The 19,042-nt window shown below is 37.5% G+C and overlaps 1 protein-coding gene and 1 long non-coding RNA gene across 3 annotated transcripts in view; both read right to left on the bottom strand.

Annotated features, from left to right (window-relative positions):
• Positions 1–19,042, bottom strand: part of LOC122079619 — a 72,746-nt gene that overhangs the window by 11,759 nt on the left and 41,945 nt on the right. The window lies entirely within an intron of this gene.
• Positions 1,747–5,330, bottom strand: LOC122079624. The gene is made up of 3 exons (XR_006140475.1): positions 5,212–5,330; positions 4,182–4,184; positions 1,747–3,098 (listed from the first exon to the last, which is right to left on the bottom strand). It is a non-coding gene; the product is annotated as an uncharacterized LOC122079624 (long non-coding RNA).

The following is a 19,042-nucleotide window of genomic DNA, read 5'->3' as shown; positions in this document are numbered from 1 at the left end:
ATATCTTTAATTATGTCCACATTATTACTAGAAACACTTCTCTTCTCATATACTTGCTAGATTAACTCTCTAGGGACTCTATCATATGCTTTTTCTAGGTCAACGAAGACTCGTCATAAGCTTTTTCTATGTCCATATAACAGAAGGGTATGCTCTACATAGTATGTAAAAAACTAAAAAAGGATTCCTACGTGAGTCTCCTTGACTTCCTTCCTAAGAAATTGTAATGTTGAAACTTGGAGGAATGGAGAGGACAATAATTTGCAGCAGAGCATATCAAGTAACCCAAAAGTCCACTTCAAAAAAATGGCATAGATGCTAGGTCTTAACTCTAGACTCAAAATCTGAAAATACTATATAACGTTGATGCAGTTTAAGGAGGAGAATAGTTCACGTGTTACTGTTCATTTGACCAGTGCTCGTGGTACTGTTCATTCTTCAGTTGTGAGCCAGGTGGCCCAGGTGTTGGTTCTAATGAAGCCCACTGGTCCAGCTTTGTTCTGCCCAAAATAGCCATAGACCAGAAGTATTTTAAGAATATGTTTGAAATTTTGCATAAGAACTGTTGAAGATTTTCCAGATATCTATGGGGCCCATGCCAGCTTGCAAGGAAGATTCATTGCTGAGATTTTTCCAAAAAACACTATCTACTTTCTATTTTGATTAGATTCTATTTTCCTTGTTGTTATTAATGTAATAGCAATAGTTTAGATTCTATTTCCAGTTATCAGTATTAGAAAGTAGGTTTTTTTTTTTTTTTTTTGGATTTGGCAGCCTTATTATAGCTTGCGTACAGGAGGTTCTTCCCCATTGGTTTTGTATTTGACTTCCATTATTATAAATATAGGAAGGGGGACTATTCCCCAACAGATTTGAGTTCAAGGAAGGAAAAAAAAAAAAAAAAGAAAGCTTTGGCTTGGAAGCTGTGAGAGGTCGTAGGTGAGAGACCCTGGATTGAGATAGTCCCCTACCCCCTTCTTCTTCTTTTCATTTGTTCTTCAAGTGTTATCCTGTTTAGCGAAATTTCATTGGATGTTTCTGAATTTTTTGGCCCATAAACAACCCTCAAGGACTTCCCTTCGGTTGTGTTAACAGGCCCATCCAATGGCCAGTTCTTGAGATAATGTAATTTATATATTCTGATCATATATTCAGATTTTTTCACTTCGATCCTGGTCTACTCTAGGTTAGTTAGTGTTGTTCTCTTGCAGCCTAGCTTTCCCTACATTATTTGGTATTAGATCCTACCATGGCCAGCAATGAATATCTTTATAGCAAGCAGAAGCAATTATTAGGCTGCATGACCATTCTTGAGCAAAATTTTGTAGTCAAATTTGGTCCCCTCTACCCTCCACCTCCAAGGGATCCTACCGTGGCAGCAGTCATAGTTTTGAAGATGGAAGAGCAATAAGTAAACAGTCCTAACAAGGAGGTCTATACCGAACACATCAAAGAAAAGACAACTGAGATGATTGTGGAGTACCAAGAAGAAGAACCTGAGGAGCTAGACTCCATAGTCCATAGTGAAGGTTGAAAAGATGAAGGTAGAGAACACAGATGAAAAGGCGACTATGACCACAACAACCTCACCAACTGCGCTAGGCAGTTGTTGTCTGCTGTTGAAGTTAAATATGCCACCTGAATTTATTAAGGAGAAAGAGCCGCGTAGCCGTTCACCTTGTAGGGGATGTTCCTAGGATGATGTTCTATTTTACTGCTAAAACTTAACCCTTTTTTTTTTTTTTAATTGCCTTTTAGTTCAGTTTGCACTTCTTTTACTCTGCTTTTCTTTTACTTTGATATGTATTGGATCTGTGTAGCCGACCCCATTAAGTTTGGATAAAGTTACGGTTGTTGTTTTTGTAAAGAGCCAAGTGGCCCAGGTGTTGGATGCAAATATAATAAAGTCCACTGGTCCAGCTTTGTTTCTGCCCCAGAATAACCATAGACCAGAAGTATTTTTAAGAATATATTTGACAGCTTACATGAGAACTGTCGAAGATTTTTCCAGAATTTTGTGGGGCACATGCCAACTTGCAAGGAAGATTGATTGCCGAGATTTTTTTAGACACTATCTACTTTCTATTTTCTTTGTTCTTATTCATGTAATAGCAATAGTTAGATTTAGTTTCTATCCCCAGTCTTAAGTTTTAGAAAGTAGAAGTTTCTATTTTATTTGGTTTCTACTTTTGAGGGATTTGTTTTGGCTTTGGCAGCTTTACCACGGCTTGTGTATGGGAGGTTCTTCCCCATTGGTTTTGTAATTGAGTTCCATTATTATAAATATAGGAAAGGGGACTATTCCCCAACATATTTGAGCTTAAGAAAAAAGGAGAAAGCTTTGGCTTGGAAGCTGTAAGATGCAGTGGCTGTGAGAGGCTGTGGGTGAGAGACCCTAGACTGAGATAGTCCCCATCCCCTTCTTCTTTTCTTTTGTTCTTCAAGTGTTATTCTGTCCAGCGATATTTCAGTAGATTTTTCAGAAATTTTTGGCATATAAACAACCCTCAAGGATCTCAGAAATTTTTGGCATATAAACAACCCTCAAGGATCTCCCTTCAATTGTGTCAACAGGTCCATGAATTCTTAAAATGTTGTAATTTCTAAATTCTGATCTGCTGTAGGTGACTTAGCATTGTTCTCTTGCAGCCTAGCTTTCCTACATTAAACACATTTACTAAAATACAGAATACAGAGAAGATACCAATGCAATTGCCCTTAGGAAATCGGTAACACAATAATTACAATCAAACTTGAGAGAGGTGACCATTATACCTAGTGCAAATGAGCCTCACAACTCAACCATTTGATTCATTGATTCATGAAATGCATTGGCACCACCAAGTCCAAAAAAGACGATCCGTGCTTTTATTATATAGTGTCTGTGGTGCTTGGTGGGAAACAACGGCGGATCAGGATAGAAAAGTTTAATGAGGCAACATAAGACTTTCATGAGCAATAGATTTTCTCCAGTCAGAGATGGACGAGGTTCTGAAAGGATGAATAGATGGACTTGAAGCTTTATCATAACAGCCAGTAGTTGGAGGAAGAGGAATGGACAACCCTTCCAGTGGAGCCATACTATCATGCCATCAGTCCTTCAAGTGAATATGATGGAACAGTTAGGAATCAAAGGCTAGAGGTATGTTTACCATTAAATCTTACTATAAATTCCTCTATGAGAGCTTGGGTGAGAACATACAAATTGCAAAAACTTGGTTCTAGAAGCATTGCTTGGTTAAGACAAATGAACATGCTCGGCATCCGGGCAAATGGATGGTAAATTTGAAAGGGGAGGAGAAAATTGGCACATCCAAGAAAAAAGAAAAGGAGACTAGTGCATGTATTTCCCATATTTGTAAGACGAGTAATATTACGTGTTTGCACAGGTGCAAAACTAGACACCCAATTTGATGCAGTATTGGTGTCACCATCAATGTCAATACGTGTTTGCACAGGTGTTGCTCCCACCTCAAGAGCCCAAGTAATGTAGGAACCCAATAAGCCACTTTAATGGGAATACAATCAACCATGATCCATAAAGTGTCCAAGTTTTTGCTATAAAATATGTGTGGACTCTTTCTTCCTATATATCAACCATATATCTGACAAAATAATTTCCTATTCAAAGACATTTGCCCCCTGTTTTAGGGGGAGGCATACTGACTGCACCATTAGATGTCCAACATGTCCTTAACAGAAAACCCAAAATGAACCAAGAAGATCCAGGATTCCCCCTGGAAAATTTATAATGAATGAAGAGGTGATTTGTGGATTCAGCTTCTGCCTAGTACAGAGGACATGGGAACTATATTGTTGCCACTCTTTGTGGCATGTCCAAGAGTTGATGAGCCAGTTTCCAACCCAAAACCTTCAAGTGTAGTAGGAACCGGAAAATATACATCCATGTGAGGAAAGAAACCAATAGGTTGATCTAATAAATGGCTTAAAAGAAAAGAAGAAGAAAATAACCCTTGGAACCAAATGAGATGAATCGGCAATCAAAGATTACACATCATAAATCGATTTTCATAGCAAGGCTATTTGGATGGTAAAGGATGCTTGCTTTGATCTACTAAATTCACTTAGATGTTGAATGGCTGTAGAGAGAGGGCAGGCCTCAGAGCAACAGTGAGGTTTCTCTATTGCAGCCTGGTGGTCACGAGTTTGAATCATGAAACAGCCTCTCTGCATAGTGGGGGTAAGGCTACATGCATATGCCCCTTCCCAGACCCTGCAGTAGCCGGGAACCTCGTCCACTGCATTGAATGACTGTAGAGATGCCAATATAGCACCTCTAATCAAGAAGTGCCGATATTATGAAACGGATATGTTGTACCAACAAATCAATATTTCTATCATTGTAATTCAATATGGACCCAGACACATACAACAAATGGAACTGAAATCTGAATCTCTGGAACAAAAAGTTCATGAATACCTAGACCAAAGCTCATTGAAGAGCAACCAAGAAAAAGAGAAAGTTATATCAACGATTCATGTTCCTTTTTGGACATTTTATCTTCCTTGCACTGGAAGAAGAAAAAGGAAAAGACCCTTCTCACACAAAGGTCATCCATCTTAGTGAAAACATCAATGGCACTTCACCTCTTTTGTTTTTTCTGGGGTAATGAATAAGAAGATCAATTATAGCATTTCCATATCAATACATTTAGTTAGATCCAAAAAAGCTATATAAATGAAGAAATTCTCAATCCATTAAATTACTCAAAGTAAACCAAATAATGCTTTAGCTCAAACATATCATAATTACAATGAAAGATGCAGTAATCCTTCTTTCATTGATAAGAGATCAATACAAAGCAAACGAATCACCTTCTTTCAGACAATCATTACATCCAACCACAGAAGTGAAAATAATTTCCCCTATCTCTCGTTTGGTTATTCTGCAGAGAGATAATGGTTCCCACCCACCCCCTCCCCCATACTTTTTTCCTATGCCATCAGCATCCACGGTGTGTAATGGCCAAGAATTCAGACCAAAGAATATTTCCATTCTAAATTCATTTCCCATGTTAACTAACATCAATGCAATCAGAACATTTCTCGCTGCAAAGAAATAAATATAACGAAGAAAGAGGAGAGACATCATCACGAAAACCCTAGCCCGATTGGATTTAGAGAGATTGGAACAATCTAACTCAACGTCGAGCACAAGCAAATCAAGAAGATTCAAAAACAGAAAGAAACGATGATGTCCCCATCACACCAAGGGATTTGGTCTCCGCCACTGAAGAAGGCACCGACCGAATCAAAGAACTTCCCAATCTTAGCGTCCATTGCAGCCGGGAGAATATGACGAAGCGCAGCAACAGTTCAGTTTTTTTTTTTTTTTTTTTTAGAGAATTGATATTAGATTTTATCGGATCGGCCGTATTTATATCAGCAGCAGTCAACACCGATTCCTCGCCGATCCTGGACCGAGTATCGATATTGCTCTTTGGATCAGATACTGGCGGAAAAAGATCCTTGCATCCGATAGTTGGGAAGACTTTAGGTCACGTGTCCATGTGTTAGGATGTGTTTTCTGATCCTCCTAACCGTTGGATCAGTCGAATCCAATATTGATCCAGAATATTTCATCTAAGATCGAGTTGTTGATTCGGAGCATTTCATCTAAAATCGTGTTTTTGCCCATAAAAGCAACCTCAATCATTTTCAAGCGATGGATCTCCTTCGGCAAACTTTCAATCTTCTATAAAATTTGGCTCATCAGTCATCTTGCGTAATTTAAAAGAGAGAATAAGAGAGAAAATAGGAAGGGGTAGGTAATCGGTAAAAAAATTAAGAGAGATAATAAATGGGTTACATATGTCCATCTCTTAGTTGCACAAGAATCGGAACTCAGGTTCTTGTACGAGGACTTGATCCAGACTCTGTGGAAACCAATCACATATTTCCTCATATGTATATTATTGAATAAGTATAGAAGGGAAAACGAATGTTACCTAATAGTGTTGCATAAGTTGAGACACATGGGAAAGTGAAATCAGACATACACAACACTATCAGATTGCATTATATATTCTTCCTCCCAACGTAGAAACACCCAAAAAAGAGTAAAGAAAATAGGCATGCATGACCACTATCTCAGGAAATGCATCGATGCCTATTTCAATTGCAACATCAGCAGTTCCACAAAAAAATTAGGGCAATTCCTTCAACTTGCCCTAATAAGAAATCAAGAATTTAAAAGATAACAACATGTATTTTCATTACCATTACCAACTCAAATAGAAATGTGTCTTGGGAACTTGAATTAATATATTCCGCGCAGATGAAAAATGTTTAAAAGAACAATAAACCAAGGTTCCAAACAGGCTTTTGCTGAGTTGGATTACCAACTCTCTCACTGAGTCTCTTTTATCACATCTCATTGGAGTTACCAGTGCTCGTAGTGATTGGGTCACTCTTGACAGAATTTTTCAATCTCAAACTAAGGCATGTATTCTTCAACTCAAAAAGCATTATTATACTCAGGAATTAGGACACCTAATGAGTCCTGTTCGAGTTGCTTGCCTGGGAAAACTCATAAGCTTCATTTCAATAAGCCATAATATCTTTACCAAAAAAAAAAAAATAAATAAATAAAATAAGCCATCATATCTCCAAGTAAGCGAGACTTCCTCTCACAGTTTATTTCTACTTGATTTAATTTTTAGTGTCGTTTGGGGTCCATCCCTCATGCCCTTCATTAATGGGCATCCGTACTTTGTAGTTTTGTTGTTGGATGATAATAAAAAAATTCTTTGGGTTTTTCGTTTTGTTCATAAATCTGATTTTTTTGATAAAGAGTCATTTGTAATAAAAAGAAAGAAAAATAATTACAAACACAACCCCTAGAAAAAAGAAATCTAGGCCTTCGAAAAAGCTGCATTTTCGAAGAAGAGCAAGTTTTCAAAACAACAAACATTGACCATTTCTTTAAAAATATAGACCCGCCAGACTTTTGAGTCTAACCATCGACATGAACACACTTAGAGAAATTCTAGCCTATTACTTGACCATCTTCATTGAGTTTGTTTCTGAAAACCCATTTAGTACCAATCACATTCTTGTCATCTGGCCTAAAGACTAGATCCCAAGTATGATTCTTCTCTATCTGATCAAGTTTTTCATTCATGGCTTTCATTCTCATTCTCATCATAAGATCTTCAAATTCTGGGAGTTCATTTCCTGAGCTATAAGGAATATCCCTTTTCTATCAATGACATCAACACTTTCTATAATTTTACCGTTTAGCATTATAGGCCTTACTTGAGATCATCAAACTTACCCAATCTTGGGTTGTGTTCTTGATTACACTTGTTACCAAAGACCTTGAAGTGTCTTGCTGTAACCCTTCTTTCAAACCAGATTTTATTTGGAGTCTTTCTTTCATGAGGTTTTAATATACACCTGTTATGGATGTACACTGTAGTTAGACCTGCCTCATTCCAGAACTTCTTGCTCATGCCATTCTTTGTCAATATTGTTCTAGCCATGTCTTGCACTGTTCTGTTCTTTCTCTTTGCAACACCATTCTGTTGGGGTGTTCTTGGAGCTGAAGTTTGTTTCTTGATACCATGCTTATAGCAGTATTCTTCAAAATCACAAACAAATAAAGATAGATTAGATAGTCCTAGAGCTATTACATAATACTTTCAGTTGATACTGTTTTGTAGACAATACTTCTTTGGCTAGAGTTTTTAGGTCCTCCATATACTTTGGATTAGTTATTATACAAAAGTTTGGGTGAGTGGAGTGGTTCTCCAGCTCTAGGCATACTACTAGCACGGTTCTAGGCCATAAATTAACTATAAAATCATGATTGTTTTGCAGCAGCCATCCAATCTCCTTCGCATCGCTTAACACTTGGTCTATCTCCATCTATCTTGCTCGTGCCTTGGTTAGCCCTTGTATCAGTCCTAAAGCCTCTGCCTCACCATATTTTCCTGTCATACAAAAATCAGACTCTATTAGTATGCATTTTCCAAATGAAACAATACTTAGAGCCCATGCAGATTTAGTCCCCCTTTTGTCCTTGACACTTGTGATGATAATTCTATTTGTGTCTAGTTCCAAAGTCACCATTGTTTGCATCCGATCGGAAAGTGATTTAGGTTCTATCTCGATCATTCCAGCGGCGATCTAGAAATCAATCTGTTTGATAGTTTGGAGTGCACTTGGTTTCTGTTCACCAAAAGTGAGTAGATTCATGTGCCTCCAAATAAAATAACTTGTGATCATAAAGATTGAATAGAACCATGATTGATTCTTTTTGGGTAAAAAGCCCAAGTTGAAACAGAACATTACCAATTTCCTAACATCTTATTCCGGAATCTTGTCCGATTTGAAACCCAAGGGTCCTGCGGCCCAAACCCACTTGAAAAATTTGCACTTAAAAAGCACATGGTAGACAATTTCCTGATTGTTATTACAATTGCCACAAGTGATGTCCAAATCCACCCATTTGGATAAAATGTCCTTAGTGGGTAACCTGTTGTTAATGGTTCTCCAAAGGAAAATTTTAAATTTGGTGTGGATTTTGATCTTCCAAAAATATTTCCACAATTTAACACATGGACTAGTACATCTGCATCTATGGGGTTGTTCATTGGAAATCGAAAGGGAACTGTCCTTAAGGTATTTCCACAAAGTGGGGTCGTAGTATTGAGTTTAATAAAGCCGTATTCCATTGCCTATTGATCATGTTATCACTAATTGTTTCAATAGGAGGGTCCCTCACTTTGAAACATGCCAGATCGAGTGACATGTTGTCTTTCTGGACCCAAGGGTTATCCCAAAAGGCAGTTTCACCTCCATTACCAATTCTTTTGATTACCATCTTTTTCAACCAAGGAATGATTTTACAAATGCTATTCCAGCAAAAAGAACCACGAGCTCTCACTATATTGTGGTAAAAAATGGATCTATTATGGAAGTACTTGGCTTTGAGAATCTTGGTCCAATGGCAATTTTCATCTGTTATTAATCTCCATCCTAGTTTAAGGAGGAGGGCCAAATTGTGGATTTCTGAATCTCTAATTCCAAGACCTCCTCTTATCTTGGGTTGGCATATTGTATTCCATCCGATCAAATGGCAGTTTCTCTTGTTATTTTGATTTCCATTCCAAAAATGTAGGTAAATGGAATCAAGTTTCTTACAAATGGTCTTAGGGAGTGCAAAGCAGTTCATCAGATAAGAAGGCATTGAAGCCAAAGTAGATTGTAATAACACCCCTCTCCCCGCAAAGGATAGCATCTTAGATTTCCAAAGGCTGAGTTTCCCTCTAACTCTTTCTAAGAGTTTGAAAAAGGAGAGAGTTTTCGCTCTCTGATGGAAGAGATTAGTACCCAGATAGGTAGAGTTTTTGTCCATTTCTTTTAACCCAATAACTTCACACAATTGTGTTTTTGTGGCAGCATCAACGTTGGAGTTGAAGGCTAAAGCACTTTTTTCAAAGTTTATTGTTAACCCAGAAAGATCTGAGAACAATTCCAAGATACATTTGATAGTGCCCAAGTCATCTTTATTAGCTCTACAAAAAATGAAACTATCATCTGCAAAAAATAAATGGGTGATTTCAAGAGCATACCTGGCGACTTTGATTCCTTTGAAGAGGTTGAGATCACTGTATGTAGACAATAATCTAGAGATGACTTCCATCACCATCATGAAAAGAAAGGGACTTAGGGGGCATCCTTGATGGATTCCTCTAGAAGCAGTAAAGTGATTGAATCCTGTGCCATTTAATTTAATGGAAAATGAAGTAGTGCTAATGATATTTCTGATCATTTCACACAATTTGTCTCTAAATCCCAAAAAACGAAAAATGGGAAGGAGAAACCCCCACTCAACTTTATCATATGCTTTTGCCATATCTAGTTTGATTGCCACAAAACCTGACTTATCTTTTTTCCTTTTCAGGAAATGGGATATTTCCTGAGCAATGATGATGTTATCTGTGATTTGTCTTCTGGGAAAAAATGGGGCTTGGTACGGGGAAATGATCTGGTTTAGGATAGGCTTTAGTCTTGTAGCTAACAGTTTGGCAATGATCTTGTAACTAACATTACAAAGGTTAATGGGCCTAAAATCTCCCACCGATTGGGCCGTATCATTTTTCACAATGAAGGAGATGAGGGTGTGATTGGTTGTGGGTGGTAGTGAGAAAGAGTGGAAAAAGTCTACAACGAATTTGAAAACATCATCCCCCCAAAAATCCCAACACTTCTGGAAAAAAATAGACTGAAACCCATCAGGTCTAGGAGCTTTAAACGGTCTGAAGGAAAAGACGATATTTTTTATTTCTAGTAGTGTGGGAGGTGCAGTGATGAGGGATAAGTGATTTGTATCCACGGGAGAAACCAGACATTCAATAACTGATGGGTCCAGTGGGTTAGATGTGGTGAAAAGCTAGGATAGGAATGATGCAAACTCAGCCGCATTGTCCCCAGGGGCAGTTAATTTTTCCCCACCATCATTGACAATATATTCGATCTTCCTTTTATGCAAGTTTTCCTTAGTTACAGAATGGTAAAAGTTAGTGTTTCTGTCACCATCCATGATGTACAAATGTCTAGATTTTTGGTGCCAGAAACTTTCTTCAGCATCCAAAATCCAACTTACCTTGTTCTTGATCTGCTCCATTTCAAAAAGATCATGGAGAGAATCAGGGTACATATTTTCCATTTAGAGAAACTGGGATAAATAATAAAATACCATATTATCAATATGACCAAACGCATCCCAGTTCCATTTTGACAAGATCCTGCTTAAAGACACAAGCTTCCATGTGAGAGAGTCACTTCCTAAAGCTTTCCATTTTCCATAACAAAAAGAAAAAACTCCGGGTGAGCCATCCACGCATGTTGGTAATGAGAGAGTTTTTTTTTCTTTTTATAATAGGTCCTGTAGTTCGAAAAACAATTGGGTTGTGGTCGGAACCAATTGAGGCCAATTTAGAGACCGATAGAATTGAGCACAGAGTGATCCAGTCCGGATTGACATACACTCTATCAAAGCACTCTTTGATGAGATTGTCACTTTTTGCTTATTAGACCAAGTAAACGGGTTACCATCGGGCCTGATACTTTGGAGGTTATAGAGGGAGAGTAGATTTTCCAACAAGATGACCGATCCTATGGGTTTAAATGGTTTACCCCCAAAATTTTGGTCCGATGAGGTGATTTCATTGAAATCACCCATCATTACAAGAGGAAGGCTGAGCTCACGAAGTTGGTTACTCAACAAGGGCCAAAAATCAACTCTTTGGTTCAGTTGAGACGGGGCATGCAAACTTATCAGAGCCCAGTTGAATGGCATATCCGGGGTTGGGTTAAAAATTGTAATGAAAAAACATGAGACAATAAAGGAAGATATTATTGAGATGTTTTGCTTCACCAGCCGCCATAAGCCTCCTTTCTTTCCATTTTTCTCTGTACTATTTATGAATCTGAAGGCATCATAGTTTTTCAGGAAAGGGTGCAGCTTGAAAGAGTTATGATCCGTTATTTTGATTTCATACAAAAATATTACATCTGGGTTCACAGATTTAGCATGTGAGAGAAGGCACCCTCTAGTAGTTACCGAGTTAAGGCCCCTAACATTCCAACTTAAGATATGCATTTTGAAGTACCGACCAAAGAATTAAATAACCGGCAATCAAAAGACACTTGCAAGGGGTGCTCAGTTGAGTATGAACAGTGCTACAGGACAGATTTATTGAAAAGGTGGAGTAAGAAATCTAAAAGAGGAGACACTCACACTTGTTAATTTCTCAAAATAATTGTTGAAAATGATAGTGAACAAAACAGATAAGATTAGCATATAAGGTTAGAGAATACCTTGGGAAGAATTGTCTCTTCCAGATTTCTTCTCAAGGTTATACCAAGACAAGACCAGACTTAGACATACACAAAAGAAGAACAATATGTAGATCGAGAAAGGATGGAAAATATGAATAAGACTTACCTGGTTCGTCTCGGGATCCTCTGGTTCTCTCCCTTGTGGCAGTTCCTCGACATTGATATATCCATAATGTTCTGGTTCATTGTTTGGTATGCCACCATTGCCTGGAACAGTCCTCTCTTTGAAATTCTCCATGATTAGGTCAATTGTTTTGGTGGGATTTTCAGTTTCAACTATGAAATCACAAATGTTGGGGAAGAAATTGTTGTCTTGGCATTCCAGCCGCAACCTCTTGCCTGGTCTAAGCCTCGATGTACCTTCTCCAGAGGGGAATTTGGATAAGATTTGAAGTGGAGGGAAGACATACTGTATGGTTACATTACTTGGGTTACTGAGTTCACAGAGGAGAGGGGTATGTGGTGGTATGGATGGCATCAGGGGACTAGGATTAAGTGGTTGCAAGTTGGCAGTGGGGCAGCCCGATGCTGTCGACAAAGAGTCCCAACTGTCCCACCGAGATTGGTAGGGAGGAGACCGCGGAGGGGACCACTGCAGGTGCCGAGGTATTGGAACAGAATGTTTCCAAAGAACTGTTATGTATTATATTAGATGACTCAACAATTTTGATTTCCAAGATATAAGCTTAGCATTAATTCGTTGAATAAGATCTGGACATTAGGACTTTCTAAGCTTTCCTGAAAAATATGGAATCCCCAAATAAACAGAAGTGTGTGAAGCAATATGGACATAAAAAGTTTCAAAGAATACTTTCTTCATTGAGGCTGAAACATTGGGACTGAAATGAGCCCTAGTCTAAGGAAATCCCAATCAACCCTATCATAGGCGTTACTCACAGCTAATTTAACAGATATTAACCCAAACTTGCTCTTTTCTGTTTCAATTTTGATTGAAACTTAATATTTAAGCATCTATCCACAAAATTGTACTCTCATTTGACTTATCACATGGCACAATCTACCATGCCCATAATGTTTTTTTTTTCTTTAATTAATTAAAATAAAAGGTTTTAATATTTTATGAAATATTATTAGTACATATTACAAACGATAGATAGATCAAACACTAGTCATCAAGAGTAATCTGACTATGCAAAAGACTTTTTCCTATTGCATGCATTTTGCAGAGAGATTGGTGGGTCTGAAAATTTTCCGGTCGCAATTTGTTCGACGATGAATTTATTACCTGCCTCGGTTAGATGGCTTCCATCCCAATTAACTCTAAGAAATGGTTTTGGGCATGATCCTATGAATGTTGGTTTCCCATCCACAACTACTATCTGCACACAATGTGCAGTGTTACTGTAGTTATATTTGCGTCCAAAGCCACAACAAGCTTCCAGGGGCTGCTGATATCCTACAAGAAGAATCACTAATGTGTCAATTAATTACCATCTCTTTCTCTCTCTAAAATATTAGATGATGGATGACTTACCAAAGTCTTGAGGTTGACTCATGAGGAGGTACTTGACATAGTAAATGTCCACATATGTAATGGCAGCCAAGGGAAGTTGGTTTCATAGTTCAACAACAGCTTCATTGAAGTATTGTGACACCTCATTATAAGGAGTTGCACAACCAACTTTATCTACGTCAGATGCATTGCTTACTGGAAAGTTTGTAAGGATATATGCAAAACAGCCAATAGGATCTGTGTTATGGATCCATAATGATCTTCCTTCTAAATCTACACAGTCTACAAATTAAAACTACATCCATCCATAAGCATATCAAAATCAAACTAAAAATCATTTATCAAAATTGAACCAAGCCGTCCACATCGAAATCGTAAAATCGTTCAATAAACGGTTCAATGTTGGTTTTAAAATTGAGACTGTTTAGTTGAATGGTTTAAACTGAACCGAATTCTTTAACCGATAATAAACCATATAAAACTGATAGATAGATACATAGTAAGTTAAGTCATTCAATATTAAGTTTACATCCATTTCAGTAAAAAATTAAAAGGAAAAAAATCATTTGAATAAAAAATAAAAAAAACCCTATTAAATTGTTTAAACTAAAACCGTTTAAAAATTCACGATTTTGATTTCATTATAGAAACCGTTGACTAAACAAATCGGTCTGATCAGTTTAACCTGATAAATTTTACAAGCCATTTGCTCATGGGCTGGGTTGCTTGGGTGATAGCCTTGGCACTACTCACTTAAGAGTGTGCTCAAGGATTGATCAGTGGATCATATTCCCTTGTAAGTGTACTGGTGCTGCCATGCAACATTATTTCCCCCCCCCCCATGTCTTTACTCCCTATCCTTTGGGTGCCCACTGGGGCCCACTTGCCCTCCAGACCACCATAGTGGTGGGTCAAACTTCGCACAAAAAAAAATTAAATAAAATAAACACCTCAACACTACTGGCCTAGTTAATAATGAATTTACCTTGTTATTAAGAAGGGTTTAAATATTATTCATTACCTGAATATTCTTGGAGAGTTTGCTAATTACATCAAGAATGTCAGCCTTAATTTCCTTTAGAGACTGGTTGCTGAACAAACCCAAACCAATATCATTTTGACCAATATCAAATGTGTACAAGGCTTGGCCAAAAAACTCCTCCTCGGGTAACAAATTTTTGTAGATATCAATTAGGAATAGATAATAAACAGGATATCTGTGAGCCATTTTAATGAACACGTACTGCTACATGATTGATAGCAATAGAGGGTTGATAATTAATTAATTAATTTCTTTGGTTCTTGATTAACTGTGATCTATTTTTGAATTGTTGGAACTAGGAGAATTGCACATCCAAGTAGAAGGGGCGGGGTCCTCTCCCGGTTCAACTTTTATCCGATGGCTTGATTGTTGCCCCCGATACAGCGAAATTAGCACCATGGCTGAAGTTTGTTCCCAATGAATCCAGATACGCACTGAGGTGAGGTAATCCTAATTTTTCGGCTGATCAAAATATTCATCAGAAAAAAAAAAAAAAAAAAAGTCAATAATTGTTCCATTGCTTTGGATTAACAATAAAAGATTAAATGGAAAATCCAACCCCATTTAATTGGATTAAAAGAATATTTCACCATCTACTCGAAAGTGGTTTTTGTTTGCAGATTTTTAGCTCAAAAGAGGGGGGTTTTGGTGGGGGAGGGGGGACTCCTTAAAAGCCCATAGCCCATAGCCCATAGCCCACATCCCAAAGCCCATTTCAATCTCGCAACCTAAATGGCTTGAAAGCAAAAATGTTTAAAGGGTATTCTGAGGTTTTCCCTTCCAATCTTAGGATTGGCAATGCGGTGGGTTGGAGAGAGACTCACCCCACTCCACCTCTAATAAGGTGGCTTTGTATGATGTAGATAGGGTTGGTGTGGCAGGGTTTAAAAACCCAAATTGGGATCTAGATCAGTCCTAGTTGATTCTGGTCTAGATCGGTCCAGATCGGCCGTGGAATTGATATATTCCAGCCATTTAGGGTTTTTTCGTAGAGAATCAGCTTGAGTTCAATTGGGAGGAAATAGGATCAATTGGAATTGGTTATAACTCCATAAATTCGAATCTAGGTTGAAACTTTATAATTTGGAATTAGAAAGAAGTAAAGATTTTTTGTCTGGCGTTCCCTTCACCCAGACACAGCGCCCATGCACACTGGGTATTTCACGTCTAGTTTTGTCTGGGTGTAGGTGATGCGAACGGGCAGAGTTCCTTTCCCCATAAAAAATTCTAGTATATAATAATGAAACATTGTTTAATTTTACCCATGAAATCAATAGTGAGCCTTCCATCTGAAGGTCTTCCAGCAGGCATGTGTAAAAAGGTCTCCCCATAGGGTGTAGTGACAAGAGAGAAGGCAGCAGAATCAGCTCCTGTATCAGTAATTGAGTCCTCAGAGTTGAAGATTGCCTGAAAATTACAACTTGTATTTGCAGTCAAGGCTGGAACACATAAAATCACGAGTATGGAAGACAATATCCCAATATAGAAAGGACCGATCATGATGATCTATATAGATAGAAGATGGAAAAGAGAAAAAAGAGTGTTACTAAAAGATGAAGAACAGTGGAGACTAGAGAAGATAGTATTACTATAGAGATCTACCAAAGTATTTATAGAAAGGTCAACATAAAGAACTGAACTGCTTACTGGCTAAAATGCTAAATACAGTAATAGCTGTTTGTTTTGATAATTTTTGACGCAGTTTTTCTGTTTTAATTAACAAAATTAAATAAAATCTTTACTTATATTAATGTTTGGTTATATTTCTACCCTTTAAAAATTTCCAGAACTCTCTAACAAAAGAAATTCAGGAGAAAAAAAAAAAAACAGAATGGAGCAGCATGTAGAGAAAATTAGGGAATCATTCAGTGGTAAGCAGAGAAAATAAGTTCACTTTACTCTTACTCTGTCTGGACTCAAATCCTTTCAGGTTGGCAGTGAGTGGCAGTGAGTATCCAATGACTGGGACGGTCTTGGCATGCACCCCAATTGTCCGATGCTCCTGGCAGAAGATTTTTGTGCTGTCTCATATGAATGATTTTAGAAATGAAAATGAAACACTTATCTCTTGCTGCCTTAGAGCGCTAGCTGATCTACGACCACCGTTGCGCGTTAGCACGCCTTATTTTCTTAGGGCTTTCTTGCTGGGCGCTTGCGCTCCCCTATGTGAGTAAGGCGTTGCTTGTTGGGTGCGGACTTCTTATTCATGTATTTTATAATTGATCTAAGCACACTTACTCGCCCAATTATATACGCAATTCCTTTGTCATTTATTTCTTTTGTATTTCCCGTACTCGTCTGTAAGGCAAGTAAAAAAAAGTTTTCATTTTCTTACTTGTATTTTATTATTTTTTTGTTGCGCTAAGCTACAACAACTTCGACTGAGCCCTAGGGCAGTTTCATAATATACATATATGAAATGGATTGGCTTCTTCATCATCTGCCACATGGTGGTCGGTAAATGGTAAGAGAGTACTTGGCTCCCATCTATCTGGCCAAAATCACCCCTAGAGAATGCCATTATTGGAGAGATTCCTTGCATAATACCAAATTATACTCAGACCCCCGTTAGACGCTGTCATAGTTAGTAAGTTCAGGAACGACAATAATACGGAAACGGATACGTATGGCAATTAAACGGGTCATACAGAAATAATACTTTTCATAAATTTGACACAACAAAACGCACATAGCAATGATACAATACTCATTTAATACATGTTTAATACGATTGCTATGTCAAAATCAGAGAGCAAAAATCAGGGTTTATTTTGGTATTAAGAATTAACTAAAACTATCCATGGCATTTCTAGCAAAAATGGTGTTATTATAAATGTTATTTAGACAGCATCTCATGGAAGATCACACATTGCTATAGGAAGGGAAACATGGTGGCTGATAGATTGGCAAAATATGCAGCATTTTCTCGATTGTCTACAAGCTGGACCGCAACGCCTCCTTTTGTTTCTCATGATATCAGTTGGGACTCTCAATTGAGACCAAGATTTAGGTTTTGTTAATTGGTTTCTTTATTTTGATTATGTTGCTACTCTGTTAATGGCAATGCCGAAGGTGGAGTGGTAGCCTAATGGTGATTCTTTCATTCTTTGAGCATGTAATTCTATATTCATTTTTAATATATTCTTTTGCTGACTTTTAGCCAAAAAAAAGAATGAACTAAAATTGATTGTTTACAACTAAATTGTAATATCTCATGTTCTTATGAACACCTAAATCTAATCTAGTTTTCCAATTGGGGATCATTTCTCAATTTTGTTTATTTTATATCTAATATTAATTAAGTTTAATCATGTCTATCATAGCCAATGAGAATAGGTGATCCATCAACCACTTTCTATCATAGTAAATAATAGCATATATTTGTCAAAACAACAAATAATAATAATAACAACATGTGGATAATCATTTAACACTTTACTAGCAACTCCTACTGATGCGGATCCATATTCTAAAATCGGAATCAGATCGCGTATAGGTCCATTCATATATTTAATAATTCAATTGTAATAACCAACGATAGATTCGTAATTAAGGTAAGATTTTAAATTGGGTGTCAAAATTATAATTAAGTAGACTTAATAGGTTAATTGATAAGAATAAGAGGGTGGACACATAAGGTTCTTGATTGATAGATTTAAAATAAGCTTGAAATGAAGTTAAATAAATGGAATAAAGTAATAAAGGAGAGGGGGAGTGTAATTAATAAAATAAGAAAGGGAGGCGAGTGTCATCCATATTTTTTCTCAAAATCAAGAAACCTACGCAAAGGGAAAAATGTCGTTTTGACTTTTGGGATTGAGTTTTTTTTTTCCCAAACTAAACATATTAATAGGAATAAAACGTATTATATGCGGTTAAAACGCATATAATATGGATAACTATAAAATGTGTATAATATGGAATTTTTGGATTGATACGCCAAATTATAACTTTTTGATTGAAACATTCAGATACGGAAAAAATCTGCATATTATACACTGATTTACTAACTATGGTAGCTGTTAAATAAGAGTTGAAATGACTGTTGTACCCTTTTGGCTAAAACACATGTCCAAATTATACTCAGACCCCTGCCGCTTGTCGCCGCTGCTCTTCACAAAGATAGATCTCTATAATGATTGAGTTCAACTTCAACCCCGGCCATCCTCATCCAATTCTTAAATAGCTAGTCAGGATAATAAATATCAATTTTCACATGGATTTGAACCCAATTCCCCTCACTGGGTATATCTTTATGACCACGAATAAGATAATAGCTAGGAGGTGCCAGTAAAGCTGAATTTGGAGTTGTGACGACCATGGCATACAAGGATTTCGTCACTGCTACCACATGTTCGGTCTTCAGCATCCACAGCCTCTGGTTCTAGGAGGAGTGTGCGGTGAAAGATGAGACACTATGGTCACCCATATCCTCTTCTTATTCATCTTAGTACTACTACTCGCAGTAAGGGGGACTGCCGTTGGGTAATGGGAAGTCATCTTGAGTTTACAACATCTTCTCCTCGATGCTCGTCACCGCTGCCGCTGCCACTGCACTTCATGGAGGTAGATTGCCGACGCTTTGAAATCGTGAAGGATTTTGGGATGAAGAACAAGGTATCGATTTGGGGGATGGGGTCCTTTTTTATTTAGGG

Source organism: Macadamia integrifolia, chromosome 5 (assembly GCF_013358625.1).
Source record: "Macadamia integrifolia cultivar HAES 741 chromosome 5, SCU_Mint_v3, whole genome shotgun sequence".
Lineage (NCBI taxonomy): Eukaryota > Viridiplantae > Streptophyta > Magnoliopsida > Proteales > Proteaceae > Macadamia > Macadamia integrifolia.
This window is presented reverse-complemented; position numbering and strand designations above follow the sequence as displayed.